The 6,000-nt window shown below is 57.8% G+C and overlaps 1 protein-coding gene across 1 annotated transcript in view; it reads left to right on the top strand.

Annotated features, from left to right (window-relative positions):
• Positions 1-1,403: 1,403 nt before the first annotated feature.
• The window catches only part of RAD54L2 (RAD54 like 2), a 49,966-nt gene continuing 45,369 nt past the window's right edge, over positions 1,404-6,000 (top strand). The window contains exon 1 of the mRNA XM_087824694.1: positions 1,404-1,420. The gene's annotated coding sequence lies outside the window, so the exon portion shown is untranslated. The remainder of the gene's footprint in view (positions 1,421-6,000) is intronic.

Genomic DNA, 6,000 nt, shown 5'->3' with positions numbered 1-6,000 from the left:
TCGAGGGAGCAGCGAGCCTCCACAGGTTTTGAGCATGGCTCTCTTACCCACGAGCTTGCCATCTCTAGACCGTTACCAAAATGACTATGGAAGGGCAGAGCCCATTCCAGGGGGACAATCTAAACGGAGATCCACGCGGGTATGTGTGCGACGCAGTGACAGAACACAAGCGACTGATACAAGGGAGCCCTTCTGGAAAGTCTCTCCAGTCGAGGGAGAAAGGGAGTGAAGCGAAAGCTCCCGGAGTCTCAGAAGCCAGGGGACTAAGTGCGAACGGAAAAGCGGAGAACACCTGGCAGCCGGGATCCCTCCTGGGGCACCTTCTGCAGACCTAACCTCCCACTGATAGCTCGGGAACACACACACTTGTACCTGTATAACCTGATTTGCTCCGAAAAGTAACTAGGTATGTCTGACACGGACGGGAGTGAAGGCCCAGAAGAAGCGGGAGGTGGGGAGAAGGCAGGATTTGGGTGGTGGTGGTTGTCCACTGATTTCACGAGGAAGGCAAAACCTTATTACTAATTCGCTCTCGGAGTATTTTCATCGCACCAGCGTCCACAGGCCTGGGCTGCGGCGGGGAGGCGGGCGCAGGGAGCTCCGCTGCCCGGGGCGCACGGGGCCGTCACCACCTTGAGGCAGAAGGCCCCCCCCCCTTAATGTCCGCGATCGAGAGAGCTTTCCACGAGCAGGCTGCTTTCCCGGGGAATTCCGAGGACAGCTCCAGGGGGCAGGAAACGGGACGGGAGGTGGGAAAGCGGAGACCCGCGGGGAGCGCGTCCAGGCCCAGGTCGGGGTCCCGCCGGGCTGCGCGGGGCGCGACGGCAGGAGGAGCAACGAGTATCGGCCGTGGCCGTGGCCGTGGCCGTGGCCCAGCGCTTTTGCGCCGCGTTTCCGCGCGCCAGGCCCTTCCATCATGTCTTTCAGCCCCAAGCAGCCCTCGGGGTTACCCCGACGGGAGGCGGGACCGAGGCCCCGGGGAGCCCCGGGTGGCCTGCGCGCCTCCCCGGCGGCTGGGGGTGCGACCCCTTTCCGCCCCACCCAGCCCCGGAGCCATCCGGATCCCGGCGCCGCCCTCGCCGCCGACACGGTCGCCGGGGGCGTCGCCGGCGCTTTCAGGAAGGGACCGCGGTCTACCCGGCGCGCGGGGGGAGCGCGGCGCGCTCGGCGGAACGTTCGTGCGGGCGGCGCGTGTTCCCGCCCGGACGCCCGGATGCCGCGAGGGGAACGCTTTAGGGTGCGGACCGCGAGCCGAGGCTCAGGCGCCGCCGGAGGAGCCCGGAGCCTGAGCGCGGCGCCCGGGCCTGGCCGGCTGCTTCCCGCCGCCGCCGCCGCCCCCGCCCCCGCCCCGGCGGCGCCGCGGAACGCGAGGCGCGAGGCCCTGGCCGGCCCGGCGCGGCCCGGAGCCCCGGCGCGGGAGGTGAGTGCGTGCGGCGCCGGCCCCGCGCCCGCTCGGGCCGCCGGGACCCGCAACAATGGGGGCCCCGCGGGGCCGCGCCCGGGGCCGCCCGCCCGCCCGGGCCTCGGGGCGCGCCGCCCACCCGGGAGCGCCGGGGGCCGCGCGGGGCCTGCGCTCGGGGCCGGGCCTCGGGGCTGGTTCCGGGTTGTGCGCCGCGGAGGGCGGCGGGGCGCCCTGGAGAACGGCCGTCGTGGGGCGCAGGTGGGGGCGCGGCGGCCTGCACCCGAGGCGCCCGGCGCCGCCGTCTGTAAACTTGGCCGCCGGGGCCCGGCCGGCAGAGGCGGCCATGAGCCCGGGGAGGCCGCCGCCCGCCGTCCGGGGGCCCCGGGCCGGGCGCGGGGCGCGGGCGCGTCGCCCCCCGAGAGGAGCGTGGCCGCCGGGCCTCCCGACGGCGACCCCTCCGCCGGCGGGGCGGGGGCGACCCGGAGCTGCTGCCCCTCCCCCCCCACTCGCGAGTGGACGCGGCCGCTGTTCCGGGGGCCGGGCCGCGCGAGGGGCGTCTCGGGGCGTCGCGAGTCTGTCCCGGCCGGGCTGCGTGCGGCCCTCGGCTCGCGTCTCCCGCCGCGTCTGGACCGTGACTCGCGCTCTCTCCCCGGCGGCCGTGGGGCAGGTCCGCACCTTGGAGACCGCGGGGCGGGCGCTCCGGGGCCCCGGTCCAGCGCTGTCGGTCGGCGCGGCGGCGTCTGGGGCGCAGCCCCGGGGAGCCCGGGGACCCCCAGCATCCGGGTGGTCGGGACGGAGGAGGCCCGTGCGTGGCCGACACAGCGCGGCGGATGCGGAGATTTGTGCAGGGTTGCGGCTCCAAGCCGATGTCTTTTTTTTTTTTAATGGCCCCTGAGGATAATTTTCCCCATTGTTTTTTCACAGAGTGGAAGGTGGGGGGAGAGAGACACCAGAGTGAGAGACACCAAAGAGAGAGACACCAGAGAGAGGGAGACACCAGAGTGAGAGACACACCAGAGAGTGAGAGAGACACCAGTTGGTTGCCTCCTGCTCACTCCCGGACCAGGGCAAGCCTGCCACCCGGGTACGTGGCCTTGGCTGGAATTGAACCCGGGACACTCTGGTCTGCAGGCCGAGGCTCTAACCCCTGAGCCAAACCGGCCAGGGCAAAACCTGTATATTATTAACCAGTGCCGCCCAATTAATTTAATAAAGAGCTTGTAAAGCTCTTTATATCTCTAAATTCATGAAACCTTACTTGTTCCTGCTGCTGTGAAGTCATTACGTTGACTGCTGAACCTTGGTGACGGCCAGTGCCCAGGACACTCTTCGCTGGGAGCGTTGCGTGTCCTCAGCGAATTCAGTCTGTGAACTGGGTTTCTTCTTCATCACTGGGCGTGCGCACCAGTCCTCGGGCCTGCGGGTGTGCGCCAGAGCTCTCCGTGTGTACTGTCCGCGCAAAAGGTTGGTGTGGTGTCTGTGGATGGGATACGAAGCCCTATGTGGGAAAACACAAGATCGGAATCATTGCACCGTATCAGTTTGTTTAGAGAGAGAGGAGGTGCCGCCTGCCTGGAATCGGGTATACATTTTCAGGTGAGATGTGAGGTAGTTTTGACTATTTGTAGTTGTATTAATAGTTCTGGGGATTGTTTTCCCCTTATTCTTTAAAAAATTATGTATTTTCCTCAAATTGTATTCTTTCTCTTTGTCTCTCTTAAATTTTCTGTCTTAAGTAATTCATTCTTTCATGAACCAATATCTGTAGAGTTATGCCAGGCACTGGGTTGGGCACCTCCACAATGATGATTTTTTTTAATTTTTATTTTTAATTTCAGAGAGAGGAAGGGAGAGGGAGAGAGAGAGAAACATCAATGATGAGAGTCATTGATCGGTTGCCTCCTGCACGACCCCTGCTGGGGATCGAGCCCACAACCCGGGCATGTGCGCCGACCGGGAATTGAACCTTGATCTCCTGGATCCTAGGTCGATGCTCAACCTCTGAGCCACGCCGGCTGGGCACAATGGTGATATTTTTGACATTTTAATAGTAGTAGTTCTTAGTTCAGAAGTGGCTTTGTGGTGGTCAAGGCTTGCTGCTAGGAGTTAATGTAGTTAGTGGTAGTGATGGGGGCACTAGTCTCAGTGGTACTAGTAGTAGGAGTGTAGCGGGTGCTGTGCACGGATGAGGGGTAAGTGTCCTTGTCTGGTGAGGAAGGCAGCCCACTGTCTTCACCCATTGGTACCCTGGACAGGTGAGAGAATTTCCAAGGTACTACGGTAGGCAAGAGTCCACACTTGAAAGTCCTAGGTTATTCCTGGCAGTTATTTTTTTTTTTTCCCCTGGAAGTTTCTGTGGAAAAGCCAGGACATAACTGTGGCATGTCCGTGTTTGGGAAACAGTGGGCATTCCCATTGACAGGTGCTAGGGTATGCCAAGCAGCGTCATTCTGTGTGGCCCCTTTTTTGAATGTTTCTTTTGCTTCTGGTGCCGTCAGAGACTTCACTTTGGTCCTTTTGCCTGGAAGGCTCCAGATGTTGGAAAGTCTCCAGATGTCTTTCTAGAATTTGAGCTAGTTTGATGGAATCTAGCAGTCTGTTCGGAAACGGTTTGATGAACAGAAGGTTCACAGGTTTTGTTATAGACTTGCTCAGTTTTATTTTTTCCCGGGGGGGGGGGGGGCAAGAGGAAAGTAAGTATGGCCAGACAGAAGTGATTCAAAATAACTGGCTCTGAATCTCTTCTAGTCTTCCTTAGCCAAGTTCCCCTCTGTGCTAGGTGGTCTTGAACTCCAGTTGAAAGTAAATAATATTGCCCTGGCCAGTTTGGCTCAGTGATTAGAGCATCCGCCTGCGGACTGAAGGGTCTGGGTTTGATTCCGGCCAAGGGCACATGCTTCAGTTGCAGGCTCGATCCCCAGCCCTGGTCAGGGCGCTTGAGGGAGGCAACCTACGGATGCATCTCTCTCACATTGATGTTTCTTTCCCTCTCTCTCTCTCCCCCCCCTTCCTCCCTCCCACTCTCTCTGAAAATCAATGGAAAAAATTTTTTAAATTGCCCAGCTGGCATGGCTCAGCAGTTGAGCATCGACCTAGGATCTAGGAGATTGCGGTTTGATTCCTGGTCAGGGCACATGCTCAGGTTGTGGGTTCGATCTCCAGTATGGGGTGTGCAGGATGCAGCCAATCAATGACTCTCTCATCATTGATGTTTCTCTCTCTCCCTCTCTCTCTGAAATCAATAAAAATATATTTAAAAAAGAAATAAAAATGAAAAGTAAATAATATTCCTGTGGCCTCAGAATGCCATGAACATCTAGGTCCTGGTGTGTCTCTGTGTCGGCGTCTCATGAGGACCTTTATGACCTGGCCTCTGCAGTATCTTCTGTTCTAGTCCCTCCTCTGCCACAATTCCTCTGCCCTTACGGCTCTGTAGTGAGCTCCCGGAGGGTCCCTGCGTGCTCGGGCTCTTGCTAATTATCCTCGCCATTCTAGTGCCCGCCTGACTCTCCGGCTTGAACTGGCCAGGCATCCAGGCACTACCATCTCTTAGAAGCCTTCCTTGATTCTTTCCAGATTGGGCTGAATGCCTCTGCTTCGTATGGCCTCTGTGGTCTGCACCATCTTTTTTCATAATCACACTGTACTCTTAACTTTGGGCGTTCTTGTGTTTTCCATGCCTGGGCTGTGGCCTGCTTGAGGACAGGACCTAGTACTCTTATATCCCAGTACCTAACCATTTCTGCCGCAGAGTAGCTCAGTAAACATCTGTTGAGTGAGCGAATGAATGAATGAATGTGTATGAAGTGACGGGAAGTCATTCCTGTGGAGATGGTGGTGTGGCGAGAGTTCCCACTTCATGGCCACGGCTGATTTCTGTATTGCCAAAGACAGCGTCCCTCTGCCTCGGCATTTCTAGGTTACTAAAAGCAGTGCTTAAATTTGCTGTGAAAACGTGTTGCTCATTTCGTGCTCTCATGATTTTGAGGCCGAGGGACTATTACTAGCTCTCCCTGGGTCTTGCAAGAGTTTCCCTGGGAAGAGAACGTCACAGTTCTCCTTGGTACCAGCTAGATCTTCCATTGCGCACTTACCGATCTGAGCCCTCCGTCCTCGTGTGCGAAGAGGGACTACCTCATGTTGGGCTGTGAGGGCTCCAGCCTGGGGCTGGGGAATGGATTCAGCACTCACGTGTTGTGACTTTGGGAGACGGCTGAGTTCACTGTCACCATATTCAGGATGCTATAAGAGTATTTGCCCAAACTTTATTTAGGGATTTCAACTCATTACAAGTCCTTTGCTCAAGCGGCCTAGTGTTGTACTAATACTGAAACTGATGTTTGAATTCTTTGTTAGGAGGCTGCGTGCTCTGAGTTACTAACCTAGAAGTGATGGAACTGTGCCAATGCATTTAGTCACCCTCTCAGTTCTTCTTAGTGGTTCTTCTCAAATAACTTGAGAGAGTGTACTGTCTAAATTACTTGATTTAATTTTCATGGTTGATCAGACCACAGAGAAATTCACTGAGGCCAGGTGTGAGGACCCTTATCGAAGCTACATAGCGTAGTTACTTCATCACGCAGATGACAAACTTAACA

This window comes from Miniopterus natalensis, chromosome 15 (genome assembly GCF_054644295.1).
Source record: "Miniopterus natalensis isolate mMinNat1 chromosome 15, mMinNat1.hap1, whole genome shotgun sequence".
Lineage (NCBI taxonomy): Eukaryota > Metazoa > Chordata > Mammalia > Chiroptera > Miniopteridae > Miniopterus > Miniopterus natalensis.
This window is presented reverse-complemented; position numbering and strand designations above follow the sequence as displayed.